The following is a 19,968-nucleotide window of genomic DNA, read 5'->3' as shown; positions in this document are numbered from 1 at the left end:
ACTTGGAAACAAGGAACGGTGAAATGGATCGCACTAGTTTGTCTGGCTTTTCTGAGTGAATCACCTGGAATCGAGGAAAGTTGTGGACTTGTCGTCCGAAAAATTGAAAGAGGTCTTCGGTGCGCCCTCGTTACTGAGGGCGATCAGGAAGTTTGGGGAAAGAAGTTTCCATGAAAATGTATAAAAATTCGGCAACAGCGCCGACCGCCCACCACGGAGCCCAACGAGGGGACGCGGCAGAGCTTGCATGCAAGTCTGCACGACGCCAGCCGTACGTCGCCACTATAACCAAATATGGTGTACCCAAGATTGGATAGCCACACAGGGTTAACCCTTGCCGCCAAGAAGAAGGAAGTAAATAGAAGAGAGAAGAAGACAGGAAAGATGTAAAGTGAGAGATAAAGACGAAGGTTTGAGAAGAGGGAGACAGGAAAAGGCGACTACCGATTTCCCCCGGGTGGGTCAGTCCGGGGTTGCCGCCTACGTGAAGCAGAGGCCAAAGAGGCGTGTTGGCTCCGCCGGGGGGCCTTAAAGGTCCGAACACCCGGCATTGGCTCAACCCCCAGGTTCCCCCTTTCCCCGGACACGGCTAAGCCGCGCACGGCTACACGCGGGAGGGTCCAACCCTCGTGTGCTCGGGTCCGTGGTGTCGCAACACACCAAACGCCTGCTTGCGCAGACGCCCCTGCGGGGTGTTGACCTTGAGGCTTAATTAGCTGTACTCAGCTGCTCATGCAAACCTAGGTCAGCCTATGGCAAACATTGCAACGCTGCTCTGACCAAACCCCTCACGCATTGACCCGAGCGAACTTAAAGAAAGCTAAAGCCATTTACGCAGGCAAGTATATCAAAAGACAACTGACCGATCCAGTTTGTGCTAGCGTGATGCTAGCTGTAAGCTATAATTGTGAAATCAGTCGTATCATAAGAAGCCAGGAAACCCTGACACCAAGGGCAACATACGGGAAATTACTTGTGCTTAATAAATGAAATAAGGAAACGATAAATTCATGGAAATGAAAGTAGATGAAAAAAACAATATGCCGCAGGTGGGGAACGATGCCACAACCTTCGCATTACGCGTGCAAAATTTAATTATTCTGCGCGTTGTAAAGTTACTCATTGGGCCATCCAAGGACTGGTTCTCGTTCTTTCGGAGTCGGCTGTTCTCTGTTCCGGTAATTGATTTTCCAAAGTTGACCCAGCTGCATCTTTACAAGAAGTTAAATAAATGATTATGTCGTTGACTTACCCGTCAAGAGAGAAGGGCACATGAATGATTTAGATAAGAATCTGATTTTTTTCGTTTTTGTAGCACGAAGGAAGAGACCGCCAGGGGGCCGAGGAACACAGTCGTACCTCACATGGGCTCCTGCTTTTCTCGCTATTTTGTGTGGAACATTGCCTGGAAACACAGCGAATTTGGGAACCTCGGATTCCAGAAGTTGCAAGGCATCGTTTGACACCAGCCACGAGGCAGTGAGTAGACCTTTACTCGAATAATCGAACCCTGAACATTCTGTGACCGTGCGCTCCAAGATAACCCTAACGCTGGGGCACCCGTTGCACGAGCGGGAGACCAGCGGCTCGCGCCTGCAGGCCCGCGGTGCACGAGCACGGCGCTCTCGCAGTAGGAGTGAATCACGCAGAACCAGCAACTGAGGCGAAGCGCGCCCGCTTTTCTGGAAACAGATGGCGAACGCTTTAGAAGAGCCGACAACGGCGCGAATGGAGGTGACCGGGGCTAACTCCGACACCATACCACAGTGGACATACGACGCGAACAGCGGCAAAACGATGGGTAAAGCCCACATCGAGTGGCTACAAGTTTCTCGTAAAGGCAGATCAGCAAAAGAAGACAATAAATCTGCCGAGGAAAGAGCCATAGAAGTCCTGAAACCAGACGCCAAACCTCAAGCACAAGCTCTGCCGCAGCGTCAACGCATTCTGAGGATGCGACCCTTCCCTACTGATGACTTCAAAATCGTCTTCCGCCCTCAAGCAGGACTTGACCTCTCGAAGCACACACTCATCGCAGTGACACATGCCATCGGAAGATCCAGCGGTTTGGTCCAGCAAGACTTTCACGATAATGTCCGTGTACAAGTGCAGAAACTAGAGAATGTGATCATCGCGAGCACGGCAAGTACGGAACGAGCTTCCAAACTGCAGCACATCAACACCATACAACTCGGCGGAACCGTCTATCAAGTAAATCCCCACATTCGACACCCCGACGATGTGTGCCGCGGAGTGATATACGGCCTCGAACCGGGTACAAGTCCCGCGGAGATAGCTGCCGGCCTTCGAGTGGACTCAAGATACACGGTTCTCGGCGCGCGCATGCTAGGATCTTCAACAGCCGCGGTTATCACCTTCGACGGACAGCACGTCCCTTATTACGTAACGTACCAGAGCGGTGACTACAGATGCAAGCCCTACCGAAAATCCGTCCAATACTGCAGAACCTGCGGCGCCATCGGACACCGACAGGATATATGTCCTCAGCCGAGAGCCAACTTCTGCTACACATGCGGGCGCGATGGAGTCACGGAAGGACACGATTGTCACCCGAAGTGCAAGATTTGCGGCGGAGACCACGAAACGGCAGGCAAGGAATGTAAGAAGAAGCTCCGTAACAACCCGCCTCCCTACCAAGTAAGAAGACAGCAGCTTGACAACGCTCGCGCCCGAGAGAATCACTGGAGCTCGAGCACCGAAGACTTCCCCGCGCTCGTTACCACCTCGGACAGCTCACGGGGGCCCTCGCCTCGACAAAGACCTAGCCGGAGCCGCTCTCGCTCTATCCTAAGATCGGGCTCTACATCCCGCTCTCGGTCACGGTCTCGCTCCGTTAGGCGAATCACTTACGTCGCCGCGGCGAACGGAAGCAGCGCCTCGAATTCCTCACGCAACCCGAGCAGTTCGGGCGAGACAGCGACGATACGGACTCTCGAACATAAAGTACAGAATCTACAGAGGACGATACGACAGCATCCGGTAGCCGAGTGCAACACACCAGAACTCGAGGAAAAAGTAGCGAAGAGAGCAGAAGAAAGCGTACTAAAACAGGTAGAAGCTAGAATAATGAAGCGGGTAGACGAACGGCTGCAAGCACATGAAGCGAAGATTCTTGACCTTGTTGAACGACGCCTTCAAGTCTTCGAGGAAACCCTCACTACAAAACTTCTCGCATCAGCAGACAGAACCATACAGACAGTGGTAACTAAAATCATGGAAAAGGTAGAGCCACTAACCCGTACGGTCACCACACTCGACGCCAAACTGGATGGCTTCATGGCACAACAACACAACTTCATGACATATGCTTACAAGAATTTCGTGACTCATGAACATCTGGCGGAGCAGTTAGGAACCAAACGCAAAGGACGAAAGACAGCAGGAGTGGAATCCGCAGAGGATTCTAGCTCGACAACACCAAACCACCTACTCCAGGTGGAGGACAACTACCAACATGGCGGCTCCCCAACGTAGACATACCGAGCAGCTTCCCACCCTCCGCATTTGGCACTGGAATTGCAGATCCTATAGACCCCGCTCAGCCGACCTGCAAGAATATCTCAAAGCAAACAATCCGGACATGATCGCGCTACAGGAAACCAACACCATGAAAATAATAAAGCTCCCCTGCTACAACACTATGGCACAGACTGCCCGCACCGCAATTCTTGTCAAGAAGACACTAACCGCACAGCCTCATGAAATTGAAGACACTGAAATCGAACACACCATAGTGGAGGTGTTGCCGACTCGCAAGAATCAACAGAGCCTATACCTGGCCAATCTCTACAGCCCGCCGCGGGAGCAGCTACTCTACTATGACCGCTTCGTCCGGGACCTTCGCAAGAACGTAAACGGCAACCGGCTGGTTGTAGTAGGGGACTTTAACGCCCCACACGCGGCCTGGGGCTACCCCAATACCACCAAGAAAGGGGCACGAGTTCACGACGCCGCACAGCAGCACGGTCTTACGTTATGGAATGACCTGCTCCAACCCACCCGAGTGGGCAACAGCGTGTCGAGGGACACCAATCCTGGTCTCACGTTCACTCGAGACGTGCGAAAGGCCACGTGGACCCGACTCCCGGACACGCTAGGGAGCGATCACCACATAATTCAAATCGAGGTTGAACAATCCCACCGCGCGCCCAAGACAGGAAAGGCAGGACTCACTGACTGGAACGCGTATAGGAATGAGCTTGACAACGATTCGGACATCAAAGACACTGAAACATGGCTGAACGGTATCGTAGGGGCGGCTGACGGCCACACCAGGACGATTCAACTGGACGAGGACAACCCGGCGGTCGATAACCACCTACTGCACTTATGGGAGGCTCGGCGATCGCTCCTCAAACGATGGCGACGCCAAAAGCTCAACCGCAAGCTGCAGCGCCGAATTGCCCTATTAAGCATGCAGGCACAGGAGTACGCTGAACAGCTAGCGAGCCATAACTGGCGATCCTTCTGCGACCAACTTCAAGGGACCCTCAGCACAAAGAAGACTTGGCATATACTTCGAGCCCTGGTCGACGACACCCACACCAAAACCCAACAAAGACATACAATTCACCGACTAATCCACAACTATGGCGGCACAGAGGATCAGCTACTCCAAGAACTTCAGACGAAGCTACACGGCTCAGCTAACCCTCAAACCACTGCCACCAACCTTTCCACCCCCACGGAATACCAAGGAGCGCCGAACGAAGAGCTAGATCGGCCTTTCACACAGGCAGAGTTACAAGCGGCCCTCTCTAGGCTAACACGCAATACGAGCCCGGGCAAAGACAGAGTCACCAACAAGCACCTTCGACAGCTACCTCCTCGGGCGCTGACGGCTCTCCTTCGGTACTATAACGACTGCTGGATAAAGGGCGAGCTACCAACAGCCTGGAAACACTCGGAGGTAACCATGGTACCCAAGCCAAACAAACCCATCTCCATCGCAAATCTCCGCCCCATCTCACTTACATCCTGCACCGGGAAACTGCTTGAACACATGGTCAACGAGCGGCTCACCACACATCTGGAGGAAAACGACCGCTATCCACACACCATGTTCGGCTTCCGCCAGATGCTCTCCACGCAGGACGTCCTCTTCCAGCTAAAGGAAGATATTCTTGACCATTTGAGCAAACACAGCAAGTCTTCCATTCTAGCTCTAGACGTAAAGCCTTTGATAACGTGAGTCATGAAGCCATTCTCCGTAACCTAGAAGATATCGGCTGCGGTGCTAAAACATACGCCTACATGCGCGCTTTCCTCACCAACCGTACGGCCACGGTGGGGATTGCCAACCTCCGGAGCAAGGCATTTCACCTACCTAACAGGGGTACGCCACAAGGTTCGGTAGTCTCGCCACTCCTCTTCAACGTGGCCCTCCTCCAACTTCCCCGCCTCCTAGACACCGTCCCAGGGATATTCCATGCTCTATATGCAGATGACATCACACTGTGCACGAGAGGCGCGAGCACGGGCGAACAGGAGGCCCGTCTTCAGGAGGCGGTCAACATCATCGAACGGTACCTCAACACCTGCGGCCTCCACTGTGCCCCAGATAAATCCGAGCTGTTAGTACTCGGGGCACGCACTCGGGGCCGGCGCCCAAGCCACGACGCACCGGACCCACAAGTCCTTCTTCAGGGAGTCCCGATACCGAAGGTCGACTCACTTCGAATTCTCGGAGTCCATATACACAAGGACGGGTCCGGCTGCGCCACACTCCCTAGGCTACACAACACCGTGGCACAGCTTACTCATCTGATACGACGGGTGGCCAATCGCCGCAATGGCCTCAAAGAGCACGACACCTTGCAAATGGCACAGGCCCTCCTTTACAGCCGCATTACATACGGAACTCCTTACCTCAACCTGAAGACAGCCGAGAAACAAAAGCTAAACCTCCTAATACGAAAGGCCACGAAGCTCGCCCTAGGACTGCCGACAACCGCCTCCACTGACCGATTGCTTCGCATGGGAGTTCACAACTCCTGGGAAGAACTCGCGGAAGCGCACCTCATCAACCAGATCGAGAGACTCAAGCTAACAACCACAGGCCGAGCAGTCCTCCGACGCACAGGATACGTAACCAACCCAGAACACGATGGCGAATGTAAAGAAAAGGTCACGTCGAAGATCCGAGAATGTCTACAAGTTCTTCAGATACCTCGAAACATGCATCCAGAACACCATCGAGGCAGACGGCTCGCCAGAGTAAACGCCATCAGACGCAAGCACCATAACAACCCGCAGGCGCGCTACGTGGACGCAGCCAAGTATCCGGGCCGAAATGCCTTCGCCATCAGCGTCACAGACCACAAGGGTACGACACTGGCGTTGGCGACCATTCTCGCCAAACGAGCCGACACAGCTGAGGAGGCCGCTATAGCACTCGCCACCCATACAAGCGAGCATGCCATAGTGGTCTTCACCGACTCTCAAACAGCGGCACGTAACTACATGAAGGGCAGGATCTCTACAAAAGCGATCAAGATACTGAAACGTGGCGACACTCCTCCCCCCTACACCTGCATCATGTGGGTTCCGGGACACGAGGGACTCGAGGGGAATGAAGCGGCACACACCGCGGCCCGCGCAAGCGTCCACCCGGCCTCCCCGCACGAGATTCTAGGCTTGTCCCACCCACCCAAATCAGCGGAGGAAACGGCAACAATACCGCTAACTTATCAAGCACTACTGCAGCACTATCGCCTTGGACGCAGGGTATACCCTCCACCACATCCAAAACTAACGAGAAACGAAGGCACTGACTACAGGCGACTCCAGAGCAATACCTTTACCCATGGAAGCTTACTGCATCATTTCCACCCGACGCTATACAGCTACACCTGTCCACACTGCAACGTGCCAGACAGCCTGGCGCACCTCCTACTGCAATGCAAGAAAACCCGAGAAACTACCACAGCGGCAGAACTAGTAGCCCCAGCAGACGCAGACCCAAACCTCCTCGCTGAAAGGTGGGAGGCTGCGATCTCCAAGCCTGACCTGGTCGACCAGCGCGAACTCGGCGCCCGGGCCCGGAGGGCGATCCAAGCCAGAGGGTTCCTGGAATAAGGGACCCTCCCACCTTGAGTGACAAGTCACTGATTCAAATAAAGGTTTCGTTCTCTCTCTCTCTCTGTAGCACGAAAATTAGAAGCGATAAGCGAACAAATTTAAACCGCTAGGCGCGGTATCATTAGCACTACCTATGCCTAAATTATTTCCACCACCCACACAAGCCGGCACAGCTAGCCATGTGCAAGTAGTGCGAACGTTCAACCTTTAAGCACCAGTGTCCAGGGCCTTCAGGCTACTCAACTTTCATTCGCGATTGAGGTTAATCCGAATCAAACATTTATATCCTATCTGGGTTAAGGACAGACAAACTCAATTGCGATTCATAAATTGCCGTTTAGTAGCACTCGTTCAGAATTTATTGCTATTTAGATCAATGTAATTCGCTAAGTAAAGTGCCCCTTTGACAGCGGTATGAATAGCCTCCACGGATTAGTGCACTCGCCAGCCTTGGTGACGAACGAAGCGCGAATTGCACTTTAGCCGCAGCCAGTGATCGTTCTAGCTGTTTCAGCTCGTCTTCCGATTTTAAGCAGACGGACCAAATGTCATCGTCATGTTATTAGTCGTGCAAGTGCTTTGTTAGGATGGGTGCCTGAAGATCAAAAGTATAGCTCATTCTTGACACGCTAGTGTCATTTGCTCTAAGTTAATAAACAAACAACGCGCATGGAGCAAAGAAAACGAGCCAGCGTGGGAACACGCGCCCGGGAAACACTGATCTGAAGCAAGTTAGACGAAAAGAAAAGAAAAGCTGCCACGCATGTGATGTGTGACGTTGCTGAAGTTGGCGGCGCACAAGCCCTTCCCTAGACGAGTGAGTTGTCAAAACAGCTTCTTCCCCTTGCAAAGCAGAACAATGGGTGGGTTTCACAGGAGTGAGTGCAACTTTCGTTAACGATCCACAATTTGACCTTTTCAGCAACTTCTGAACATAAAAGGCTGCTCCAGTAATAAGTTGATGCATCTATGACTGTTTCAAATCACAGTGATGATGATGATGACGATAATTATTTATTGGCTTCCCCTGTGAAGAGGCCCAATAACAAATATCCACCTAGCCTGCTTGAATTATTCAGGTATGCTCGACATGCTTTTCATTGTAGCATTTTACAGCGAAGCTGTTTATGGCTAGGCTTCCGTGCAGTTTTGTTCTGCGTGGGAAAAGAACGTGGGCCCATCGCTGAGGTAGTGAAATAATTGGCCGACAGCGGAGGAGGTGAAACAAGCTTGAAGCACTCCGCCAAGTTGCACAAATAAGTTCTTGGGTCCCAATAAATATCTTGGGTCCTAATAGAACCGGTATCAGATATTAATATGGTAAGAAAAGATACAATTTGACACGCGTCGGCCATGTCTATGATTGCGTCCACCTCTCTTTGTCGGCGTTCCAAGCGGTTGCGTATCTACTTTCCTTCCGCTCTCCCGTAGTGGCGGTCCCGGTCGAAACGTCGCGTGTGTCTAGTTTTCTCCAGCTACTCTGGACGGAGGTCCCATCGTCCATGCCAACGCGCACAAAAAAGCAGAGTAAATGAGTTCATACCTTTGTTCGAAATTTCGTGTCACCTATGTGTCGTGTGCTAAGCAGCTTCGTTGGTAATCCACCTTCACAGAGTGCAATGGATCACAAGCGGATCCGTTCGTATCAATCTCTTTCCTCCTTTTTTTCACCAATAATGTACACGTAACGTACTTATCTCGATTACTGACGGCTTGATACTTCCGTCCACTTTAAGTCCAAGCGCTTCTCGAAAAGGTTCATTACCTACGGCTCTTACTCGCTGAATTCCTTCGGATTCAATTGGGATATGCTCAGTGGTATCCGGAATTTTGCATATGTGTGCTGCCGCTACAGCAGGCACATGTCTCATCTTCTTGCGAATATTTGCTACAGTACGTTTTTATCCTTAGCTAGGCAGCCAGCTCCAGGCTGAAATAGCAAGGCACTGCCTTTTTGTTTTACAGATTTTTCCTGCTTGTTTCTTTCATCCCATTGTAAATATCCATGGTTTTATTACAGCGAATCTGTATACCTCTACCGCCCAAGGAAATTTTCGTGTCGTAAGCAAAAAGCTCCTCGTATCTGGGCCGATCACGGAGATAGTGAAATATCGGCCCGACCCACGGCGGAGGTGAAGCAGGCGTCAAGCACTCCCCATACGTGGGCCCATCCCGAAGATAAAGCAATACTGGCCCTACCCGAGGCGGAGTTGACGCAGGCGTTAAGAACTCCCCATACGTGGACCGATCCCGAAGGAAGTACAATACCGGGCCGAGCCGCGGCGGAGGCGAAGCAGGCGTTAAGCACTCCCCATATGTGGGCCGATCCCGAAAATAGTGCAGTACCGGCCCCGCCCACGGCGGAGGTGAAGCATGCGTTAAGCACTCCCCATACGTGGACCGATCCCGAAGATAGTGCAGTACCGGCCCGACTCGTGGCGGAGATGCAGTTCGCCATTAAGGGGTCCACATACACAGCTTCGCTCGTCATCCTTCTTCACAGAGTGGAAGGGCAATGAGTTTTTTGTTTCCATAGTGATAGTAGTGCTATCTGCTAGCAGTGATGAAGAAAACGATTTGTGGCTGATCCCTTTATAACGGGCGGGCTGCTTTAAAGCGCCCTTACCGTATAAATATATACATGGCGATAAAGAAGGCGGAAAATATAAGAGGGGAGGAGTCCCAACCCCCGCTCCTTTGTACACACAGCTCGACCTGGTGCACAGACATTGACTTGCAGACACTGAATTTCATCTCTTCCCTTCAGAGTTGGCCACTCTGTGCCGTTCCCAAGTCATACGCCACCACTGTGCCAGCCTGGCCTTCGTTACGCGCATTGCGATAGACACCACCACAGCCGGTTCCCGCACTCCGTTTTCGTTTCGAAACCCAAATGCTGGCGGAAGTGTGGTGCCCTCGGTTTGTCGTGGGGACAAACTGGCGCCCTGGAGGACTAGGTGTTCCAAGTAATCCTCCTCGATGCCAGATGTCTGACATATGGAGTCAGCGGAAGAGCCGAAGTGGGGCGGGTACCACGGTGGAAGAACAGATACGGTGTCTGAACGAGGCTGCCGTGCCCACGATTTTTTCAGTCGTGGGTTACGTGTCTCTCGGCACATGGCGCGGATCATTGGCGGGTCAAGTACTGTTTGCGTTGAATGGGAAGGGATGAGGAGAGATATGACAGTTAATATAACCAAAGGGCTGAGACAGGGGTGACCAGTAACCCAGCCGCTCTTCATGGTGTACTTGATATTGATGGAAAGGGCGCTAGAAGGAAGTGATATTGGGTTTAGCCTCTCACACAAGCAGGCGGGCACTATAGTAGAACCTTTGCTAAGAAGCAAAGTGACATGTAACGTCTGGCTGATATCTCTGAACTAGAAGGTGAACATTTAGGATTAACATTTAGCGTTGAGAGACAGGTTTCATGCTATTCAATGAAAACAGTGAACAGACAAGTGTGTGGGCATGGAGGTATGCGCCGGCGCCATTCCGCGTAGATTCACATGTTCTCTCGTTCCTAATGGTTCCTATGCGCGTCCCCCTTTCCATTCGCGACGGTTATCGGCAGTAGCGCCCCACTCCAACGCCTTGACAAGAGAAAGCCGGAGCGCTCGGCGAGTGACGTCACCGAGAAGAGGCCGGCGGCGTGTACGGGGATACGGGTTGAATGAAGGGATCGCGCCCTTATTGGCAACGTTAACCAGAACGCACTTATTGGTTTTTAGACATAGTTCAGCCGATAGCCCGCAGAGAACAGAGGTTGTTCCAATATTATTTTTTAATGCAATAGTATTTACGCGCTGCATTATTAAAAGCCCGTCCATAAATAATCAAACGGTTCAATCTTAGGAATGAGAACAAATTTCGGGTAAATGATGACAGGGAGCATGGGTTATACTGAAAAGTCACAGTGCTGGCCTCTTTTTCAGGATAGCCTCTCTGCCTTGATTTATCGTCGGCGTCAAAAAGTTTACCGTTCATGTGACCACAAACGTTCTTCAACAAAATGTTTCCACTGCACCATAACACATATCACATGACAACTTCACTGGTGTGCCCTTCTTCACATTCGGGACACATATATTTATTCCAGTCTAGATTATGCTCTAAACGAATAATTTCGCTTTCGAGTCCACATATTTACAACACCTAAAATGAGTTTAGCAATGGAGATACAAAATGTTCATGCAACTATTTACAAAGAAACAGCTGCCTTATTCCACTGAATTCCAGCTTTTCTCTTCATTGCCTTAGCATTGGCGCCCAATATTCTGTCATTGATCTTGCGGAAACATTAACGCCTGATTTTTCGGTCCCTATTTCTAATTGCTGCAGCAATTGGGCACGCAACACTTATTAGGCATGTCCTGGCATGAACGTAATCCACATCCCGCGGCAGTGAAGGCGTGCAGGACACACAACCGCAATCGCAGCACAAGCACAGAGAATACATGCACGGCTAACGTCTAGAAAAAAAAAATGCGCTCGGAAGCATGTCGCAACATGCGAGGACTTTTCTAACCCGAAACTATCCAATGAAGAGCAAGGTTCCCGGAACTAATCGAATTGTTATCGCTGTCCTCGCCCACTCGGTCTTCCGCGTCTCATTTTCAACACAGCTGCGCCGCTCGTAGCTTCGTATCACGCTGCACGGAACTTCAGTGTGGGCCTCTTTTAGCTGACGTAGCTCAAGGGGAGAGGGTACAGTGAGAAGACCTTACGTTCTCTAGAGGGCACTGCCCACTCGCGACCGTATGCGGCAGGGGGCGCTTACGTCGTGGCGCAGTCGCACGAGATACTTACAGGCACTTTCGAATATATGTGGCTATGCAGGGACAAACCGAGTCCTGAAGTTTAGCGCAGAGAAATTGGGAGTCATTAGGTGGCGTCAATTCAACAGCGTCATACCCACAGTCAAGCAATAGGAATAGCTCGGCGTTTCCATTCGGCGGGCCCGTGTTAACTTGGTAGGTCAAACCACATCAACCACAAATCAATGCGGTAAATGTAAAAGAAAAATGTGGTATAGTAGCCAGTGATTCAGTGAATCAGAATGTGTTAACTCTCGAATGGAAGCTCTGCGAAATGCACAAGTGGCGGTCACTTGCAGGGAGCGCTTTGTTCTATTTTCTGTATTGTGGGCAATAGAAAAACTAAGTCAAGAGGATAATTAGCACAGAGCACTTTGCACGCCCATTCCTTTCCTTTATTAACGCTTTCACCGCAAAGTTCGTTTCTGCATGGGCAGGTATGCAGTCCTCGGGAAGCTTTAGCTATGAAGGAGCAACATGTGCATAATTACTTAATTTGCGCCATACGAGAAGCCGTGTCATAGGCGATATATGTTGTACAGTAAAGGATGCAGCAACAGCTAGCTTTTACAAAGAAAAAAATGGCGAAGAAGGGAAAAGGAGGTGACAACGTTGTAAATTCCGAGCAATCACAACCACATCGCGTTATAGACATCTTAAGTATTCATAAAGTGCTTCAGCGTTGCATCTCGCGACTTGCATATAGAAAATTAAAGCTAGCGTCAGGTGGCACCCGTCTTGTCTAAAGTTAATTCATTAAGATCTTCACACTGAATTTAGAGCGCCACGAAGCTTTACAACGAATACATCATAGGTCCTCAGAGAATACATCATTTAAATCCTCAGAGAGAGAGAGAGAGAGAGCCCGTGATTTATAATGTCTGTCCAGACACGAAATAAAAGAGTGCCTATGTAGTACATGGCTACCGACGACATCGCTTTCGATGTTGCGCACAAAACTGTATGTGTACTGCACACATGAAGGTGAGTCGTTCGACTCCACGTGAACGTCCTATCGCAGTCCATCGGAAGTGCCCGACTCTCACCCAAAGAATTTGCACTTCATCTTGGGGTTCATCTGGGACTCGGGCGGGCAATGAAATGCCCGGGCGAAGGCCTCCGAACTGCGCACCGCCTTGTTGCAGTCCACTGTGTGCGGACCCACGGCATCGGGTCGCGTGCAAGTCATGTAGCATAGCGTCATGAAGAACACCTGGTCTCCCGAAAAGCCCCCCACGATTCCCTGAAGAGCTTCGTCTCCCCTGTCGCTGACTGCGCGGCGGTACGCCGCGTAGGCAACCTCGAGAGCGGGGATCTCGGGAAAGATGCTGGCCCTCGCGCCGGTTATGCTCTGGGTGTTGTCTCCGCCACTGGCGGCGTGGCCGTCAAGCGCTGCTAGGCAGCTGTCTCTCTCCTCGAAGGCCTTCGCGGAAGAGCTGCAGGTGATTGAAGATATTGAAACGATACATCATGGCAGAAAAAAGAAATACTTTGGCGTTAACGGCGTGTGTTGCTGTGGTTACACGGCGTTCTGCAGCTGAGGAGGAGGTCACGCGTATGATTATCGGGAAGGGCTGCCGCATTTCGATATAGACCAAATTCAAAAACGTTCTCGCAAATTTATACCCGTGTGTTTTTCTTAAGATTATGCAGAATTATTTTTTTTTAAGTTCAGCTTAATTGTAGTCATTGAGCTGGATTACTCAAAGAAGTGGACATTGCTTGCACGAGAAATCGCATTTCACAATCGAATAATTGAAAAACTCTCACTGATCGGGTTTCTCACTAAATGCTTAGGTTTTACAACACTTGCCGAAATTTACGAACTGTAGCCGGTGCTCAAAGCTCGTATCACCCTGAAAATTCAGACCAAGTTGCTACGTCTTGCCATTTAATCTGTAGCAGGTTAAATGGCAAGACGTACCATCTTGGTCTGAATTTTCAGGGTGATACGAGTTTTCAGTACTTAAATCCCGAAGTTGGCGATAAAATACATTGGCGTCGCAGTTACATTTGTGCTTCAGTGTATAAAACGTCGTTTTATTAAAAATAGAAGCGGAACAATAAGTTTTATCTCAAGTGTGGCGACGCATATTACGGCGCCATCGTCAACATTTGCTAACAGTGTGGGTATGACTTGCAAACCCACCGACTACAATTTGTGAATTTCGCTACTTTTCACTACCCTCCTAATTTGCAATATGTGTAGTAAATTAAATATTCTAAAAGTAACCTATTCATTTTCTGTGAACTAAACTATTATGCACTTCGATTTCTCGTGCGAGAAAAGTGGCTTCTTGGAGTAATCCAGCTCAAGGACCACAATTTCGCTATCTCTCAAGCGTGAATAAAAAAAAAACTGTATGGTGCTAAAAACAAAAACAAACAAGAACGCCACATATACAAGGCGCTTTTTTCGTGTAATTGCAGCCAATTTTAACATGTTGCCTGTGGCTGACAGCACAATTCTAATCATTACTACCTGCTATAATTGCTTACCAACTTTTGCGTTGCGCGGCTGCCACATATTGATGGGGGCGCAATGCAAAAATACCCGTGTTCCCACCGTTGGCGCACGTTAAAAAAGCACACGTGGTGAATATTAATGCAGAGTCCCACACTATGGCGTGCCTTATATTCAGATGCTGCTTTCGGCATTTAAAACCCCCGAAAACATGACTATATAATAACCTTTGACCTAAATCACAAGATGTGGCGGTCCATTACTCGTACGAGAAATCAAAACGATTATTTCAATAATTACCATAATTACGGTAATTACCGCTTTTATTAATTTCTTGACGGCACATATTTAATACTACGAATTGTAGCTAGTGAGTTTATAAAGGGTGTCCCACGTAATTTGAGCCAAGAATTTAAAGATGAAAGGCGCGTCGGAAGCGAATGTAACCGAACGGATACTATTCGCCATAGACCATAGTCACTCAGACAATTCTTTTGTTTTCCCTAATAAGTCACTAATTGATAAAGCTTAATGACCCAAGTTAATTATTATTCGCCGAGGACCCTAAGTATGATACCCAGATTCGTAGAGCACCTTCGGAAACCGCCGATCGAGTTGTGTCCTTTACGATACGTCTCCCGTAGTCCTTTTTTCCGGGTTGCAAAGAAAGCCCGCGAAATATAATAAAATGCACGTGACGGAGCGTTTGCTCAGTGGTATTGTGCTGCTCTCGAGTCTGCAAGCGGTGAACAACGTCAGCTGCATCGTGACTGACGACGTGGAAGCGGCAGGGCGTTCCTTTAACTCATCGGCTTCGATCGGCCAGCAGCATGCATTTTCGCCCTCATCCTACGGGAGCCGACATTGTTCGCGGAACGCACGCTTGAGAGCAGCACGATACCACTGCGCAGGAGCTCCTTCACGCAGCTTTTTCCTTATTTCGAGGGCTTTCTTTGCAACCCGGAAGAAAGGACTACGGGAGACGTATCGTAAAGAAAACAGCTCGATCGGTAGTTTCTGAAGGTGCTCTACAAATCTAGGTATCATACTTGGGGTTCTCCGCCAATAACTAAACAGTTGGCTAATCAAACTAATTAGCTAGTGAGTTCTAGGGCAAACAACAAAAATTGGAGGACGCTTAAGCTTCGCCTTCAAGAGTGGAACGCGACAGCGTTCCCGTCGACCCGCCAAGGGGTGTAAGGCAGTGGGCTACAGGGCAGCCATCACTTACGAGGCGCCCCGCATCGGACGCGGTGAGCGCCGAGCCATATGGTCGAGCAACGCGGCGTTCGGCGCAGCAACGAAACGTGCGCCTGAGCGAGCGGAACGAACCGAAGAACTCGGTATCTCGGAGGGGGAAATGATGTACGCCAGCCAAACGTCGTGATCGGCACGGCCAGAGAGATAGACAGATAGCGATCTAAAGAAAGGAAGGACGCTTGAATCTGCAGAGGGAGCAAGGCGAAGCGTTGTCAGGGGAGAGGGAGTTGGGGGGAAGGAAATAGTTGGGGTAAAGTGCAGTGCAGTAACTGTCTCTCAGGTGAGGACACCTCAACCGCACTGCACAAGAGGGATAGGGAATAGAAAGAAGGGTGAAATAGACGCGGCGGCGGCTGCCCAGACAGCGCGCGGGCAGGTTGTTTACATTCGCTTATAAGGCGCGGTGACGCTCCTAGTCGTGGCGACGCAGGGCTTCCTGTGCGGCGATAGCCGCGTCGCACATCTGCCGGACGTTGCTGTCGATGGCTGGGCACTGGTCCAGCACGGCACGGAGTGCAGCCGCGAGAGCGGCTATGAGCGCGTCCCTGGGGTCGCTGCTTGGTGCGGTTTGTGGGCCGCGTGACGGCTCGGGAGCGGCCGTCTGGGTGTTGCGGCCACGCAGGGCGTCACTGTAGGATCGGCCCTGCGGGGCGCGAGCGTTCTTTGAAGGGGTGGCTAAATGCGACTCGTGCGATTTGGCGCCGGCCAGCTGAAGCGCTTTCTTCCTCGAGAGGGGCCGCTCGTATGAAGACAACAGCACGGCCGCCTTCCTCTCGCGCTGCCACTCTGGACAGCTCAGGGAGTCGGCGCCGCGAACCGCCTCGCACCGGTTCTCGCAGCTCCAATGCGCGCGTGGCGCGCCATCTGTCGGGGCAGCGCCGTACATGGAGAGGAGGGGGTCTTCTGGATGGATGGATGTGTGTTGTTTAGTGGCGCAAGGGCCAGGTATGGCCAAAGAGCGCCATGACTGATAATGTTGTGTTAAGCGCTGATTTGTGAGTGGCGATGGTGGGATGTAACATGGCTGTAAAGTGGCCTAAAATCAATCAGTGTCATGGAAGCGTAGAATAGTATATAGCATAAAATTATGATAGTGATACATGTAGTGGTCTGTGGATATAGTACGCGTGATAAGTGGACATGGAGCTAAAACGCAAGAATATGTAAATAGCACTTATGCCTCCGAGGGGCCTTTGAGCCCAAAGGCTGGGAGGCAGGTGCTTTCTTTATTGCACCTACCGCAGCAGAAACCACTGTTAGAGGCTGTGCTACGGATTTCCTGGGGCTATAATACGGAAACTATGTACATCTTTTACAAATCGAAACAGGGATTCATGTTTAAAGAGAGGTTCTATGCCTACAATCATTTGAGGATGAATGGAATTTGTTGCCGGTGAGGTTATGGAAAATGCCTTTTCCTATTTGCATCTAATTCTTTGCATTGCATCATGATGTGAAGCACGGTAAGTGGCTCACCACACTTATCACACATGGGTGGATCACCACCTGACAAGAGGTATGCGTGTGTACTGTATGTATGTCCTATTCTAAGTCTGCAAAGTATTACTTCCGTGTGGCGGTTCTTTGATACCGGCGGCCAGTTGCCAAGATATGGCTCGATAACCTGGAGTTTATTTTCTGTTTCTTTATCCCACAACCGCTGCCAGAAAGCCCTGAGCGCTCTCCTTATGGAGGGCTTAAGGCCCATTACAGGGACAGTCGTGGAAATGTCTGCAGCGCTCGCGTGGATGGATGTGGCAAGCTGGTCAGCCAACACGTTTCCTTCAATCTCGCGGTGCCCCGGCACCCAGCATACCACGATTTGCTGCTTGGACGCATAGGTGGTTAGTAATGCTGAATAAAAGAGATACAATGATAGGGTTTTTATATTTTTTTACAGTTTTCAAAGCGTTTACAACGCTCAATGAATCTGCGTGTATAATTGCCTTTGGGATATTACTTTCTTTAATGTGTTTAACGGCAGCCAATATGGCGTAGGCCTCTGCTGTAAAGATACTTGTGCTCGTGTGCAGAACACCGGTATCCGAAAAGGATGGACCGACTGCTGCGTAAGATACGCCAGAATTACACTTTGATGCGTCTGTAAAGAATTCAGGACATGAATATTTGTGTTGTAATTCCAAGAAGTACATTCGTATATGCGCGAGAGGAGCGCGCTTTGTAACAGTTATGAAGGATGTATCACACTCTATTGGTTGCCACAGCCACGGTGGGGGCCGTATAGCAGGGGACATAAGGTGGTATTCAAGCAGGGGAACTCTTGTTTCTTCAGCTAGGTCTCTGACACGCAGTGAGAAAGGCTTTGCCACTGTGGGCCGGTTGCGAAAAAGTTGACAACTGGATAGATCGTTTATGGTGTAATACACGGGGTGCTGACTGTTTCCGTTTACTCTAAGAAAATACATGAAAGAGGAGTATGTTCTCTGCAGTTCAAGTGACCATTCATCCGATTCAACGTACAGACTTTGCACTGGGCTTGTTCTAAAGGCACCTGTGGACAGGCGAATTCCTAAGTGGTGGACAGGGTCTAGCATCTTTAGAGCAGTTGGAGTAGCCGACTGTTAGACTATGTCTCCATAGTCTAGTCTTGTGAGTATGAGGCTTTTATACAAGTTCATGAGACATTTTCTATCACTGCCCCAGGTTGTGCGTGAGAGCACCTTTAAGATATTCATTGTTTTCATACATTTGATTTTAAGATACTTTATGTGCGGTACAAAGGTTAATTTCGCGTCTAAAATTATGCCTAAAAATTTATGTTCCTTGTTTACAGGCAGACGCTCACCATGCAACAGAATTTCAGGATCAGCGTGCACGCCTCTTTTTCTCGAGAAAACGACACACGTGCTTTTTTGTGGGTTCAGTCTGAACCCGTTCTCGTCAGCCCATTTGGAGACCCTGTTAAGGCTTAGCTGGACCTGTCGCTCACAGATTGCAAGAGAACTTGATTGGAATCATATTTGCACATCGTCAACATTTGTTGAATAGAAGATGTTACGTGGTATGTGTAGTCGAAGAGAATTCATTTTTACTATAAATAGCGTGCAGCTGAGCACACCGCCCTGCGGCACTCCTGTTTCCTGTACAAATTTCCGTGACAAAACATTGCCCACTCGAACACGAAATGTGCGATTAGCCAGATAACTTTCGATGACATTGAACATATTACCACGTATACCTAACTGTGAGAGGTCTCTCAATATCCCAAACCGCCACGTTGTATCATAGGCTTTCTCCATAACTAAGAATACCGATAAGAAAAACTGCTTATGGACAAAAGCTTCACGGATACGTGCCTCGATGCGTATAAGATGGTCACTGGTAGATCGACCCTCCCGAAACCCGAACTGGTACGGGTCGAGCAAATTGCTTGATTCGAGGAAGTGTAGTAGGCGACAGTTAATCATTTTTTCGAAAACTTTGGAGAGGCAACTTGTTAATGCTATGGGTCTATAGCTCGATGCAGAGGACGGATCCTTTCCTTGCTTTAGAATTGGAATTACAATAGCCTCCTTCCAAACAGGAAGGATCTCGCCGGAAAACCATATAACGTTGTAAAGGTAAAGGAGGGTTTTCTGTGTTTCGGATGGTAGTTGTTTTACCATCTCATATATTACGCGGTCTGAACCTGGGGCGGATGTATGACAACAGTTAAGTGCTGCCTGCAGTTCTGCTATGCAGAATGGTTCATTGTACGCCGCACTTTTAGCAGATTTTGTTTCTAACTTTTGTCGTTCTATTAGCGTTTTGTACTTTAGGAAGGCTGCGGAGTAGTGTGAGGAGCTCGATATGTATTCAAAATGTGCTCCAAGAAAGTTGGCTTGATCTTCAAGGCTTTCTCCGTGGCTATTTACTAGAGGTAAGGAATACGTTTGTTGCCCATTAACTTTCTTCACTCTATTCCAGACTTTTCTCTCATCTGTATAAGAGTTGATGCTTGATATAAAGTTTGCCCAACTCTCTCGTCTTGCCTGTCGGCGCATTCTCCTTGCCTGGGATTTGACATGTTTAATGTTTTCCAGGTTTTCAGCAGTTGGAGAATCTTGAAGTATCGCCCACGCTTTGTTCTGGCTCCTCCGTGCTTGCCTGCATGCATCGTTCCACCACGGAACACGCCGCTTGGAACCCATGCCGCTCGTTTGCGTAATACATTTACAGGCGGCATCCAGTATAAAAGCTGTAAAATACGCAACTGCATCATCTATGGCTATACCAGACATCTCAGTCCACGTCATGTGAGTAAGAGTTCGGTACCGTTCCCAATCGGCTGAGTCAATCTTCCACCGAGGGACCTGCGGGGGAAGT

At 49.9% G+C, this 19,968-nt stretch overlaps 1 protein-coding gene across 2 annotated transcripts in view; it reads right to left on the bottom strand.

Annotated features, from left to right (window-relative positions):
- The window catches only part of LOC135908978 (membrane metallo-endopeptidase-like 1), a 52,267-nt gene that overhangs the window by 21,678 nt on the left and 10,621 nt on the right, over window positions 1-19,968 (bottom strand). The window contains exon 3 of one of the 2 annotated variants that reach the window (XR_011512033.1): window positions 12,965-13,354. The gene's annotated coding sequence lies outside the window, so the exon portion shown is untranslated. Of the gene's footprint in view, window positions 1-12,328; window positions 13,355-19,968 lie in introns of those variants that run through there. The other variant, XM_070533641.1, reaches the window with a different exon arrangement.

The sequence above is a fragment of the Dermacentor albipictus genome, chromosome 2 (assembly GCF_038994185.2).
Source record: "Dermacentor albipictus isolate Rhodes 1998 colony chromosome 2, USDA_Dalb.pri_finalv2, whole genome shotgun sequence".
NCBI lineage: Eukaryota > Metazoa > Arthropoda > Arachnida > Ixodida > Ixodidae > Dermacentor > Dermacentor albipictus.
The sequence above is the reverse complement of the archived record's forward strand: the minus strand, read 5'-3'. Positions and strand labels throughout refer to the sequence as shown.